At 35.8% G+C, this 15,663-nt stretch overlaps 1 protein-coding gene across 5 annotated transcripts in view; it reads left to right on the top strand.

Moving 5' to 3' along the window:
- Nucleotides 1-245: 245 nt before the first annotated feature.
- Hdx (highly divergent homeobox) overlaps nt 246-15,663 on the top strand; it is a 147,984-nt gene continuing 132,566 nt past the window's right edge. For 3 of the 5 annotated variants that reach the window (XM_087600226.1, XM_087600228.1, XM_087600227.1), the window contains exon 1: nt 246-392. The gene's annotated coding sequence lies outside the window, so the exon portion shown is untranslated. 5 annotated transcript variants of the gene reach the window in all.

Raw genomic sequence — 15,663 nt, 5'->3', positions numbered from 1 at the left:
CTTAAAGGATTGTCTTGAAACTACTATAGGCACAGGGTTGCTGGATGTTCACAGCTATCCAGGGAGGGAAGTACTGAGAGGCCCGACATAGATTCAGCAGATAAGTGCCAGGAAGAGGCAGCCCCACTACAGGAAGCCACCTCTCCCCGCTCCCTCCCAACTCTTGGGTTCTGGGCTGAGGCCAGGGATTGTCCGGAGCTGATCTCGGGCTCCCATTGGCCGCTGTCTTTTGTGACGTCACGATCATGATGAGAATTGATGATCGGACACGCTGATTTCATTGTCTGAGGCGGCAGTGGAGACCCAGGAAAAAATCTCGCGGATTCCGCCTGATCTGGCCCTAGTCTCATCTTGGATCCTCTGATCTCTTCCGTGACCGCACCACGCCCGAGGTAAGCGCCTAACCTGGCTGTCTGTGAAGGGCAAAGGAGGACTTTCAAGACCCTGGGGTAATGTGCCCAGTAGGGGGCCCGTAGGGTCTCTGGCCTAAAGATACAGCCAATAAATTGGTGCAGCTTCTGGGAAGCCAACTGCCTCTACCTTCCCAGCAAAGGCTGGCAAGAGCATGAAATTAGAAAGGCGCTGAGGATGGGGATACTGTTGGTATTGCCACACAGAGCAGGACCTTACTCTGAAAGAGGGCAATGGCTGGGACATACTACTGGCCTGATAGTAAGAGAAACTGGCGCCTCTGTTTCTAAAGAAAGGACAGGATTGAATTCTACCACTTCTAGATTTCACTGGACAGTAGATTTCTCATAGCCCCACTCAAACGCACCGAGGACGCTGCGCCTGCGCATAAGCACTCTGATTAGAGGGGAGGGGGAGGTTCACTGCAGGGAGAATGGGCTTGGAAACTGCGCAGGCGCCTTTTCTCTTTAGCTGGAGGGGGAGGGGCTGAGCTGTGTCTGTACTGAATAAGGGAAAGGTTAAGGATTTGGCCTTGAGATGTTTCAAGTGCCTTTTGAAGTGAAGGGATCTGCTCCTGATTTTTGCATCTGGCCTACTGAGTGTACTCAGCATCAAAATTAGCCTGATAAATTTGAGAAAGCAAATTCTTAATTTCCAAATACTTAAGTTCTATGGAAAGGAAGGAACTTGAAGAACTTGCAGACTATAGTTCTCAGATTAAAAAGAAAAGTTTAGGATGGGGGGGTAGTTGGTAACAGTTTTTTAAATAAATCCAACTTTTAATCTTCAAAGAGTTTAGGTTTGATTTGACATTCGGTAATTTGGAACATCACTTTGGAGACTCAGAGAAATAAATTTTACTCATCCGTCTGTCTTTTCTTCATCTTAGCGCCATTACATAATCTTTAGCCTCTATCTCAGATTTGATGTTTTCCTTCTTTCATCTTCCTGGGTGTTTCTATTAGAACCATCTAAGTTAAATCTTATTTTAAGAGACTTTCTGTAGCATCCATTCATTAGGAAGAACTGTGTCACCCCACTGTTTGGAGGAACGATCCTTGGTGAAAGATCGTATGGTTGCGTTATTAGTCTCCGCCATGATCTCCATATTTATTCCCATTTTACAGGAGAAACAGGGGTTTTCTCCAATTTTTAAAGTGAAGATCTTTTTAAATATTGGCAACTTTTTCTTTGTATGTCTTCTCACACCGTTCTTCACCTATCCCTCAGTCTTGTTTCTTATACTCCTCTGGTAACTAAAGGAGCTTTCTAGCCAGGATACACCTTTCACCATACAAAACTACTTGTCTGTGAACACTGCTTCAATATTGTTTTTTCTACCAAGAATATCCTTGGCTTCCTATTATCTATTTTCAAGCCACTTCGTGTTACTTATTTTTAGATTGCAAAACAACAACCGACCCTCAATCTAGCTTTTTTGGATGGTAGCACCTTATTTTTCTTCAATATTAATGTTTCTTGGACAATTTTGCTTCTCACACCACTATTACCACCTTTTCCTAGGTAACTTTCTATGCTACATAATTTAAATCTTGTCCCCTTTGGAAGCTCTGTTCAAATTAGACCACCTATACATATCTTTCAAGTGAAATGCAGTGGCTGTATAGGTCACTTTCCCTAAAATTCTCACATTTGTTCTTTTATTTGTCACTTTCTTCTGCCCTATTGTCTACCATCTTACTTTGTGCAGTGTGTGTATGTGTGTGTGTGTATGTGTGTTTGTGTGTGTGTATGTGTGTTTGTGTGTGTGTATGTGTGTGTATGTGTGTTTGTGTGTGTATGTGTGTTTGTGTGTGTATGTGTTTGTGTGTGTATGTGTGTTTGTGTGTCTGTGTATGTGTGTTTGTGTGTGTGTGTATGTGTGTGTGTGTGTGTGTGTGTGTGTGTTTTATTATGTACTCTTTAACTGGACTTTATATCCTTAGGGATTGGGAACAGACCAGCCAGTTCTTTGCCATCTTCCCACACACCTGGCTGACTAGTGAAAACGGCTATAGTCACTTCTTTTTTTCCTTAGAAAACAATCCCCTGGGGAGTTAAGCACTATTGTTTAGGAGAGAACTATACACACACGTAAATTTTAGTCATCATTAGTCAGGCAAGGACTCCTCTGGTGACTAAACAAACCTGACTGTGAGTCACGGAAAAGGCATAATGGAGATACCTGTTTCATGAGTGGCTTTCAAATATGCCATAAACAAAGCCAAAGCATCGTTGCCTCAGAAATAGATTTGTTTGTAATTCTTTCCATTGGAAAGACACTGCTCAGAGATATCCCATCACTCTATACTTCTTTCTAATCACATTATATCATGAATTGCCTCTTGAAAAATCTGCTATTAACCACTATTTATTGCATTATACTTTCATCATACTTTCAATTACTATGTCAAATTGACTACCCTTGACAGTTTGACAGCTGATCACCATAATGCCACACACATACACACACACACACACACACACACACACACACACACATATATATATATATATATATATATATATCTGTATCTCCCTTGGGAATAAAATTGCATTGTTTTATAGAGCAGAATTTTTGCTTGAATGATAGTATTAATCATAGTTTATTACAGAGAATTATTTTAGATAAACAATTTTTTCAATTCTTATTTCATTTTGAGGTACCATCCTAACACTTTTTGAATGTTGTGATTTGAGACTATAGCATAAAAGCAATTCAGAAGGGTATTATAATTTATACATTTTAAAATAGTGCTAATAGATTATTGTAAGTGAACTATGAGTGCTATTTATTATTAGGGAATGTTCTTTTACCTTGACCCTTTTCTCTTATTGCATAAATTATGGAGTTCTTTCAAAGCAGTGTTAGCTTGTAGACAATATAGTAATTAATATGATTTTCTTGCATGTTTATTAGCACACCAATAGGTTATGAGTTAGGTGACTCTGACTAAAATGCAGAGCTTAAGATTGATCATGCTCTTTACTTTACATCACTAAAAATAAAAAGATCAAAGAAAAAATGTGTTATTTGTGTTTTAATGTTCATCTTAGGTTTTTTATTTTAAAAAGATTTATTTATATTTATGTATATGAGTACACTGTAGCTGTCTTCAGATACCAGAAGAGGGCATCAGATCCCATTATAGATGGTTGTGAGCCACCATGTGGTTGCTGGGAATTGAACTCAGGACCTCTGGAAGAGCAGTCAGTGCTCTTAACTGCTGAGTCATCCCTCCAGTCCCATCTTATGGTTCTTATGTGTAGAGAAAAAAAAATGGTATTTTTCATTTGAGTTCTAGAGTTTGAGCTAGAAGGAACTTTCTAATGATAAGCTAGTTTTCTCATTTTACATAGCATAAATCTGAGTCCCAGAGATGTGAAGTACTTTGCTAATGTTAGTGCCAAGCATTGTGCATTTTATATATACTATCATACTCTTATACCATTTATTGTATTTAAACCATATAGCATGCCTCTCAAACCATTGCTAATATTACATTTTCATTTTAGATTTGAGAAACTGGAAGCTCAAAGTAGTTGACTTGTCTAGGTTCGCAGAGCTAGGATTCAAATGTCACAGTCAGGATCCAACTTATTTGATTCATGATCAGTGTGTCCTTGAGAAAGGTAACATAATGAATTCTTACAGACTTAACTAGGATCTGAGTCTCTGGCATTCTGGCTCACTGTGGTATCTGTGTGTGTGTGTGTGTGTGTGTGTGTGTGTGTGTGTGTCTTTTGAGTATAACTAAATGAAGATACTCATTTTGGATCTCAAGTTGCAGTTTAGACTCTGAAAGGATCAATGATGGAATGAGACATTCCATACCATGTGTGGAATGTCAGTCATGTATAACCTTAACCCAATTGTGTATGACTATATTTGGTTTCTATAATTCCAGTTCCAGTGATTCTTTTTGACTTTTATCGATAACAGGCATGTACAGAGTACGTATGCATATAAACAGGCAAAACATCCATAAACATAAAATAAATCATAAATAAATCTTTAAGAAATACCATGCTTTAACTATAAAAGATGATAAATTTTGCATGAAATTATGTTTTAAAAACACTGAATTCATTCGCTTTAAAATTGTATCTTAGAGAGGACATTGGAATTTTTAACAATGGAATCCTCAACATGGTAAAATTATGAATTGCTGATGTTTATTTTGTAGTGGAATCGGTTAAAACTGAAATTAGTGGTGACATGTAATTCCATTGAGTATACTATATTTAGATACACTGTTTTTGGAAGTAAAAGATGATGAAATCTAGAGTGATAGAAATACAACTATGCATGCAAAAGCAATTAATGAAAAAAGAAGCCATGAATTTGAAGTAGACTAGGGAAAAGCATATGAGAAGGTTTAGAGAGAGAAGACAGAAAGGAGAAACATAATTAAATTACTATCTTAAAACCAAAGGAAAAAAAGATATATACTTTAAGAAAAAGAAAGGTTCTGTAACAGCTAGGACTGGGATTTGCCTCAACATTGGAGTACTAGCCTAGTACAATTAGATCTTGAGTTTGGTTGTCAATATTAATTAGACTGACTGACAGACAGACAGGTGCGCGCGCGCGCGCACACACACACACACACACACACACACACACACACACACACACAAGCTGGAAACCTTAGCATATTCAGAAACTGTTATAGGCATCCTGGAAACTTTGTAATTATCAGTACTATCAAGGCAATAAGGTAAAACTCATCTGTGTAAGTAGCATCATCCTTGTGCCAGCTAGTTAAAAACTGTCAGGCTTAACTGAATATATGATATTGTACCATTTCTGTCAATCAAACACTCCATTTTCCTTCTCGTTCATGGAAAGGTGTACAAGAGTAGTTGCTCTACTTCCTTGGTCCCCTGTTATTTTACAGCCAGTTTAATAAGCAATTGCACTGATCTAGAACCTTCAGTCCTTTTAGTTTTTAGAGTGACAAAAAATTTAGGAAACCACTTCCTTAGTTTCTCTCTCCTTGGAATGGATGAAATTATCTTTTCATGTGTTCTAAGCAGTCTTGCAAACATGTGACTTACACACCTAGTAGAAACTTTTCCCCTATACACAGACATTTGGAGGGTTGTTTTGTGCAATTAGTAAGTGGCAGAACTTGGACATAAAGAGGGGTGTTATTCTAAGCTAAACACTTCACTATTGAAGCCCACTTTATTTTTCAGATGTTTGCACACGTATATGTTTGTGTATATGCCCACTAATTTCTCTCTCTTAGCCTGTAAAGTTTATAAAATTTCCATGTTCTTCTCAGTGGATACATGTTTTTCTTACAAAAAGAGGTCATCATATGAACCCTCATGTTTTCACCTGGCATAAGGTAATGGACTCACATTCTTTACTGTGTTAAAGCAGCCAATGGCAAACACATTCCTTCATTGAGTTTATGAAATATTGCATTATAAGATTATATGCTTTCAACCCCACCAATTTATTGCTTTAATACTTTGCTATTTGGTTAGCTGGATCTACCTTTTGTGTATTTTATGATGGACTAGCTGTAACATTTTAGAAAGTAATTATCTGTGACCTGTCTTCAAAGTAGCTTTGCCCTTTCATAGACTAACAACTTTCCATGTCAAAATCTTCACAAAAGAGCATGATTGGTAGAGACCTGGGAGACTGTAAAATGTGAAAAGAGAAATATGTTCTACATTAGTGGGAAGTGTTACAGTAGATGTCTGAATCTTCAGCTTTGACTCATCTCTCCTAAGACAACAGCATAACCACTTGAATTATTTTTTAATATATACTACTTATTTTATTTAGAATCCCCACCCTTATATTTAATACTGATACATAATGTTACAATCGCAAATGTATTGAAAATGTCTGTGTCTGCATCGTTTCTAGTTAGAAGAAAAAGCATTTCAGATTTACCTTTAGCCACACTAAATCATTAATCAGTAAATTGACTTTTCTGGTTAGGTTTGGTGTATTTGCATCTATTAAATCTTTGATGGTCAAAGAATACTGTGTGGAATGGAAGCATGACTATCACACGGAAAGGGCTTGGAAACTGAACATTTCTAACCCTGCCTGTTTTAGCAAGATGCCCCAGGATCTATATTTGCATTAACATCTGAGAAGAACTGTAGGAAGTCAAAGTCAGAATTTCTTCACTACCTAGACTTTTGAAAGCTGGTGATCATAGACAAAAACTGAATTTTTGTCCACTTTCATAAATGTAAAGAAATGAAATGAAAGTATTTTCAATTGTACATTACATGACTGATTTATATGTTTCTATCGTGAAGCTGATACTGTCTTATTAGGAGAGCTATAATTATATAATAAATCAAATTGTTGAGTCTAGATGAATTGCTAACTTTGATGATAGCAGTGGCCTCACATTTGAAATGATACTTAGCATTATCTGTGACTCATAGGCAAAATCAACAGAGTCACAAAAAGCATGTAGATAGATGTATGCTCTGACAGCATTATTCAATGGGGAAACTAAACCGTTTTTCTGTTTGTTGCTGGGGTACAGTACCATAAAATTAGTGGTTTAAAAATAACATAAATTTGGCATTTTGGAATACTATGACCTCATCACTTGTGAGACAGAGGTAGAAGAATCACAAATCTGAAGCTGAAACTGGCTTCTTAGCAAGATCAACCTTACAACAAACAAAAATAATAGCATAAATGAATTGTGCTATGAAACTGATAATTATCAAATAATTCTCACTGTATTAAAATACTTTTGCTCATAGAATTACCATTTGGGGGATTCTGGAGGAAGAATCCATTTCTTTGCGCCTCCTACTGTTGGAAGTTATCCACATTCCTTGTCTTTTAGCCCCCTTCTATCTTAGAGCTGACAGTGTTTTATTAGGTCTCTGACATTTCGTCATTCTTGAAGCTGTTATGGTTCCATCCTCATGTTTAAGGTCCTTTGTGATCATAACATTTAGCCCACTCAATTAATGGGGAATAATTTTATTTATGCTTGCTGACTACCAATCTTAATTCCATCTGCAATCTTAATTTGCTTTTACAATGCAACCTAACATTTGCAGGTTCTAGGAATTAAGCCATCTCTTTAAATGGAACCCCAACATCCATATTGTAAAATATCAATCTTCTGAACTGTTACAGGATAAATTTCTATTTTTAAAGTTACCAGGGTAACTCCCCCCCCCCACTTTCTTAGAGTATCTTTAACAAATTTACTCAAGATTCTCTTTTAGGATATATAAAAATATTAATTTAAATACATCTGTGTCCTATAATACTCTTACTTTTGACAAAATAATCTAGACAAATTATAGGGCTTATGTTAATTAGATATTTTTGGTAAAACAAGTTCTGAAATATGTTACTTTATATCTCTGGTTTTCAGTTTAATAATGATACCACAATTATATGCATTATAATATAAAGTTATTTCTAACTTTTAAACTATGATCCTATTATTTTAGTAACTTATTAAATGTATGCATTCATACAAAATATCAAGTGTAGGTCAACTCCTCAAGCTTTTGTAAAGCCTTTCTTCAGGATGCTGTATCAACTGGACCCGTCCCAGCCCTTACTACCCACTTTCTAACCTTCTATGGAAAGTTAAAAGTTTCCATGGAAGTATAGGCGTTGTACTGAGAACCATTATTTAGACTCTCTTGATCCTTTCAAAATTTGTTTTAGACTCATTTTCAAACATGGCTCACGACTGTAGCCCCACCACTTGAGAGACTGAAACAGGATTATAAGTTCAATGATTGCTTGGGCTATCTAACAAGATTCTGTCTCAGATAATAAAACACCACACACACACACACACACACACGCACACACACACGCAAGAACACAAGCATGCATGCAACTCCCAGGCACACAAGCATGCACACAGACTCACAAATGCATGTACTCTCCCACACAATTATTGTAACAATGAAATATATGTTCAAAAGCATAGCACATTATTGTTCCTAAACATAAAATATACACTTTAATCCTTTTGCCTGCATGAAATATGAATATAGAAGAGCAATGGCTGTATGTGGTCAGGACCAGACTATGGGTAGTTTATTTTATAGATACAGATCTGGTCTGATTGCCACAAAGGAATACAATTCTAATGAAAGAATCAAGAACATGTTAGCTGTATAATCTTCCCTACTGTTATTCATATCTATATGATAAGATTAGCCAAGAGAAAATACCAAGAAACACATTAGAGTTAATGCTATTCTCTAAATACATACATGATTATAACTTGGCAATAACGTGCATGCTCAATTTTAATTTTACAAGCTTGACATAGGACAGTATCTTTAAAACAGGTTTGCAGATACTGCAGTAAGTCCAACGACTTACTTTCAAATGTCTGAAAAAAATGTTTTTTTTACAATTTCAAAGTTTTTATTCACTAATTGTAAAAGAAAATGCCTTGCGTATATACACACCACAGAGAAAGATGTATACTTCTTTATTTCCAAGTATAAAGGCAAAAATTTTTTGTCTTACAGTTGTAGACTATGGAAAGACATTTGATGTACTGAGCATCTTAAGGTAGAATACCTCAAAGACTCAAAGAAATGTTTGTCCCTTTAGGAAAGGTCGTGTTTCTGGTTTTGGTTGTCTTTTTCAGACACTGAACAAGTGTCTTTGGGATAAAGATGGAGCTCAGTTGGTAGAGTGCTTGGCTAGTATTGACAAGGCTGGCCTAGGTTGGGTACTTAGTATCACATCAAACTAGGCCTATTGGCATGTGACTATAATTTAAGCTTGTGACAGGCAGAGAATGAAGGAACAGAAATTCAAGGTCATCCTTGCATGAGGAAAAAAAAAAACAAGCAAATAAACAGAAAGAAGTGGCTTCTTTTCCCATGGCTATTGAATCCTGAACTGTTCTCTTATAAGGCTTTTAAGTAATCCAACATTTTCTCAGTTTATTCAAAATATGTATGAGGATAATTATTTGCTACTTAAATGATAACAATTATATATGCAATTATACATTTAAGACCTACAGTATTTATAGAAATACAATCTTTCTGTGCAGCCCAGGTTAAACTCTAGCTTATGGTCTTTTTGTCTTAATCCCTCCAAAATTCTGAGATTAAAGGTGTATACAATTTTTAGCCAACATTATGTTCTAATATATGCGCATAGTGGAATGGCTAAGTCAAGCTAATTAACATACAGATTATGTTACATACTTAATGGTTTTGTTCTGAGAACATTTATAGTCTATTCTTTTATCACTTTTAAAGTAAATAATCCATTATGATTAACTACAGCCATGCTATATAATAGATCTCTTGAAATCACTCCTTTTATCTAACTGAAATGTTGTATCCTTTCAGCAATGTCCACCCACAATCTATCCAACCCCCATTCCTGACAATCACTGTTCTACTCTGATTTTATGAATTCAACCTCTTTTTGGATTCCATATATAAGGAAAACCATATAATATTTTTTCTCCTATTCTTGGGTTGTTTCACGTAGCATAATGTCCCCCAGTTCTATCTATGTTGTTGCAAATGACAAGATTTCCTTCTATTTTAAAGTTTAATAATATATCATTGCATATATAAACCACACTTTGTTTATTTAGATAACCATTTATAGACACTCAGATTGAGCTCACCATATTTTGACTACTGTGAGTGTTTCTATAAGGACTCACAAATGCATAGGTTAATTTCATTTCCTTGGAAATATACTCAGTAATAATATTACTGGATCATACAAGAGTTCTATTTTTAACTTTTGAGGAACCTCCATAATATATTTTATAATGGCTGTACAAATTTAACTGTTTACCAATAGTTTGAGTTCTCTCTTCTTTGAGGGAAATAAATGTTTCCAGTATTTAGGTAAAACTGGTGTCTGTATATTGTTTGTCCAGTATATATCTGAAGACTTATACAGTGTTACTTATGTATCACTAGATGGTGCCCTAGAGAATATCTTGTGTACTGAAAAGTTTTCCCCAATAGGATTCTGTAGAATGATATAAAATCAGGAACAGGATATATAAGAAATCAGGAGTAAAATAATTGGATAGTCAAGCTCTTCCTATCAAAACAAAACTACCTTTGATGCTCATATAAAGAGCAAATCTAATTCAAGAAATATCAAAAATGCTTAGGGAAAGAAATATGACACTAATCTTAAAACAAATTTTATCCACCAAAAAACATTCCTTTTGGGAGTAGGGTAAGTCAGAAGAGAAACTGGATGAAGTCATATTGATTTAAAAAGTTGAAAAAGGATGATTAAGAATATACTCTGAGTAGAAGGATTTTCCTTCCACAGTTTGTTCAAAGACAACAGTTTGGAAATAAGCATAATTTAGTGATGAAAGGTGTATGAATCACCATGCTTGATTAGTTCATCGGGTGGAACTATGAATCCCAGGTATTTCCCATATTCTATATGTGGAATGGGCTATAGATTTGTTAGGTGAAATTAGAGCTAAATTTACAGGGAAATTACTCATTGGAGCCTTATTCATGGTTCTGCCTTGTGCTGGAGTATCTGTTTGAAATTGATCTTTCTTCTTTTTGTAATAACATGAATTTTTGTCATCCAAATATATAAAACACTGTTATAGTTTATAGACAGTTCAATTTTATCATTAAGACATTCTCAATGCAAATATCTTAAAAGCTGATAAATTATTATCAATGAAGCATTCTGAGATCCCAGGTATTTATTTGCTGAAGCATTTTCCCTCTTTGGTACAAACATTTTCTAAGTTCATTAGAATTTAAACATTAGAGCAGGACATGGTGGCTCATGTTGTTAATCCCAGCACTTGGGAGGTTAAGGCTTGATTAAGCCATGGATTTGAAGTTAGGCTGCGATATAGATTGAGTTCTTGGCCAGTCTGAGCTACAAAGTGAGATTTTGTCTCCCCAAAACAAAAGGACTCAAATATTATAAGTGTAGCTATACATGTATATCTCTGCATTATGAGTTATGTATGTTTTCATATATTTTTGTGGATCATGTATACATAAAATTGTGTTACAATGTTTTTCTGCAACTTTATGAATCTGGTAAACATAAATAATTATACATTTAAGTGTTTTTAATGAGGTCAGTAGACACTTTTTATGCTTTGAGGAATTCATGCAGTATGATTGTTTATAATATCTCCTGTCTCATAAATGACAGAACCAATTATATTTAAAAAAAATGCAAGAGATGTGTATAGGTCATGTCAGTAAATTGTAGTTCAATAAACAGATAATGAATATATTTTCATGCTATTAGAATATGTCAGATAACCATTAGTAGACTTTATACATAAAGGATTTTGTAATTTAAGTTTTACAATATCTGTAATTCTTGTAAGTTAATAGTAAAATAAGCAAAGTAGAACAGTTTGGGTTGAGGAGAATTTTACGTGTAAATGATACCTAGAAGTTACAAATTTGAGAGTTGATTTACAATAATAAGTATTTTACACATGTTCAGATTTAGCTTTAAAATCACAATTAATTACTGTATATTTATTCAAGTTTTCCTAAATGAAATTTAGCTTGTTTTATTGTGACATCCTTTTATTTTATTTTTTTTTTTTTGGTTCTTTTTTTTCGGAGCTGGGGACCGAACCCAGGGCCTTGCGCTTCCTAGGTAAGCGCTCTACCACTGAGCTAAATCCCCAGCCCCCGTGACATCCTTTTATGTTCAATATTTTTGTACTAAACAGTTTTGCATTCTTTGACATTTAAAAAAAATAAACTCTTACAGATAGGAAGAATAGGATCATTCTTCCTTTTGTTATTGTACTGTAAGACTAAATTTCCTGTGTTTGAAGTTTTATGCAAATGTTATAGGAATGGAGTCGTATTTGTTAAATTATTCCTAATCAAGATGGGCACATGCCTTTAACCCCATGACATGGGAGCCAAATGCAAACGGATCTCTTATATAAACGTATAACATAGCACGTTATAGCTTAGCAGTTATTTTAGTGACGAAAACTCATTATGAGACTTTTTTTTATATCCCCACGATCCAGTTGAGGATGTTCCGTCCCAAGAGTTCAGTTACCTGTTCCAAGCCTGTGAAACTAGCGAGTAGTAATAAAGCCCACTGAATACAAAGATGTATTGACTCCTAAAATGTCCCCACTCTACCCTAAAAGGCCACCTGAATTTTCTGCTCACAGCCATGTTGAATTAACATCAGGAAAATACAGACTTTCATCTTAAATGTCTAAAAACAAAACAAACACAAAAATATATAAGAATTAATGGACTTCAGGCCTATGACAATAGGAAGGCCAGGACCAGGATTTCTGCTAGAACAACAACGAACAAGGTGAGTTCTTTGATCATTCCAACTCATTACCTAGGAAGCATTTAAATGATAGGTCAGAGAAAAATAACCCAAGCATCCTAGTTTCTTTGAGATAAGGAGACATAGTTTAGAGTTAAGGTACTTTTGAGGGACAGAGGAATAAAGACATGAATCCTGCACAGGGGAGGTTATCACACATAGATCTCAGGAGGTCTAGAGAGAGATTGTTCAAGTCTTTGAGTTGAATACGGATAATCTCACGTGAACAAACTGTTGAGGACAGAGAGGAGAAAAACATCAAAATCAACAGGCCAAAAAGTCTTCCAAGTTCACATAAGAGGCAGGCATGGCAGCACCAATGATCCCCGCACTTGGGAAGTAAAGATAGGAGGAGCAGAAACGTAAGACATAACACATTTGAGGACAATTTGAAATACATGCGACATGGTGTATTAATAAATATACATAAGTGTTCCCTCACACAGGATCAATAATAATTAATGTTCCACCTAACCAAATTGGAAAGCCCCTGTTGCATGATGCTTTTAGGAGGGTCTCAAAAGGCATTTTCTCAGTAATGGAGCAAATTGACTCTAGAATGAAAGCAATTTTAGATTTGCCAACCTCAGGTCTTCAAACTACTTTCAAGTCAGTTAAACATTTCTCATAACAAAAACCTAAACATACATAAAGACTACAGATACATCCATTATCCAACAATAATGTTTATCATATGTAGAATTAACTGAATATTCTGTGTATTAAAATATACAGAAACAGGAAGATGTATATCTCACATTTCAAAGAAGAACAAATTAAAGCACATTAAAGAAGAAAGATAGGTCTAGAAGACTATTTAAACCACTGTTGTTATCATATTATATATGTTTATGAAGATTAAGATGCATTAGGATGAGACAAGAAATGGAAGCTATTTTTAGTGGTTTGTTTTGAAATTCTAGAAATGTAAGAGCACATGAAATGAAGGTTGGGTGTGGTGTATTAGCATTTTGAATTATCCAGTTGCTAAAATACAGAAGAACTGAAAATATTAAAGGCAGATAAGGGATGGGGGTTATACTTTTTTTTTTTACAGATTTTGAAGGAATTTATTCAAATCTTATAAAGTCATATTATATAAATACAGAGCTTGGATAAATATATATTCTTTTTTTTACAAGCTTACTATAATTTTATTTTTCTTTGATAACATGCTTAATTAGAAGAGGTTTTAAATTAAATTTCATAGAACATTGGCTCGAGTCTTTTTTGTTGTTGTTGTTGTTGTTTTGGACCAGCTTTTGTTTTTCTTTTATTGGATTTTTTAAAATTTAAATTTCAAATGTTATTCCCTTTCCTGGACATAAACCCCCTATCCCATCTTCCTCCCCTACTTCTATAAGGGTGCTCCCCTACCCATCCATTCCCTCCTTTCTCCCCCACCCCCCAGTCCCCTACACTGGGTTCCAACCTTGGCAGGACCAAGGGCTTCTCCTTCCATTGGTGCCTAACAAGGCCATCCTTTGCTACATATGCAGTTGGAGCCTTGGCTATGTCCATGTATAGTCTTTGTGTAGTGGTTTAGTCCCTGGGAACTCTTGATTGCTTGGCATTGTTGTTCTTATGGGGTTGCAAGCCTCTTCAGCTCCTTCAATACTTCCTCTAATTCCTCCAATGGGGAACGCGTTCTCAGTTCAATGGTTTGCTGCTTTCATTTGACTCTGTATTTGACATGCTCTGGCTGTGTCTCTCAGGAGACATCTATATCCAGTTCCTGTCAGCATGCACTTCTTAGCTTCATCCATCTTATCTAGTTTTGGTGGCTGTATATATATGGGGCACATGTGCATCAGGCTTTGGCCGTTCCTTCAGTCTCTGCTCTAAATTTAGTCTCCATATCCCCTCCTATGGATATTTTTGTTCCCCCTTTTAGAAAGGAGTGAAGCATCCACATTTTGGTCATCCTTCTTCTTGAGCTTCATGTGGTCTGTGGATTGTATCTTGCGTAATTCGAGCTTTGGGGCTAATATCCACTTATCACTGAGTGCATACCATATGTGTTTTTCTGTGATTGGTTACCTCACTCAGGATGATATGTTCTAGTTCCATCCATTGGCTTATGAATTTCATGAAGTCATTGTTTTTGACAGCTCAGCAGTACTCCATTGTGTAGATGAACCACATTTTCTGTATCCATTCCTCTGTTGAAGGGCATCTGGGTTCTTTCCAGCTTCTGGCTATTATAAATAAGGCTGCAGGGAACATAGTGGAGCATGCGTCTTTATTGTATGTTAGAGCATCTTGTGGGTATATGTCCAAGAGAGGTATAGCTGGGTCCTCAGGTAGTTCAATGTCCAATTTTCTGAGTAACCTCCAGACTGATTTCCAGAATGGTTGTACCAGTCTGCAATTCCACCAACAATGGAGGAGTGTTCCTCTTTCTCCACATCCTTGCCAGCATCTGTTACAACCTGAGTTTTTGATCTTAGCCATTCTGACTGGTATGAGGTGGAATCTCAGGGTTGTTTTGATTTGCAGTTCCTAGAAGACTAGGGATGTCGAACATTTCTTTAGGTGTTTCTCAGCCATTCGGCATTCCTCAGCTGTGAATTCTTTGTTTAGCTCTGTACTCCATTTTTTAATAGGGTTATTTGGCTCTCTGGAGTCTAAGTTCTTGAGTTCTTTGTATATTTTTGGATATTAGCATTCTATCAGATGTAGGATTGGTAAAGATCTTTTCCCAATATGTTGGTTGCCATTTTGTCCTAATGACAGTGTCCTTTGCCTTACAGAAGCTTTGCAGTTTTATGAGGTCCCATTTGTTTATCTTAGAGCATAAGCCATTGGTGTTTTGTTCAGGAAATTTTCCCCAGTACCCATATGATTGAGACTCTTTCCCACTCTTTTCTTCTATTAGTTTGAGTATATCTGGTTTTATGTGGAGGTCT

This window comes from Rattus norvegicus, chromosome X (assembly GCF_021556685.1).
Source record: "Rattus norvegicus strain SHRSP/BbbUtx chromosome X, alternate assembly SHRSP_T2T, whole genome shotgun sequence".
NCBI classification, from domain to species: Eukaryota; Metazoa; Chordata; class Mammalia; order Rodentia; family Muridae; genus Rattus; species Rattus norvegicus.
This window is presented reverse-complemented; position numbering and strand designations above follow the sequence as displayed.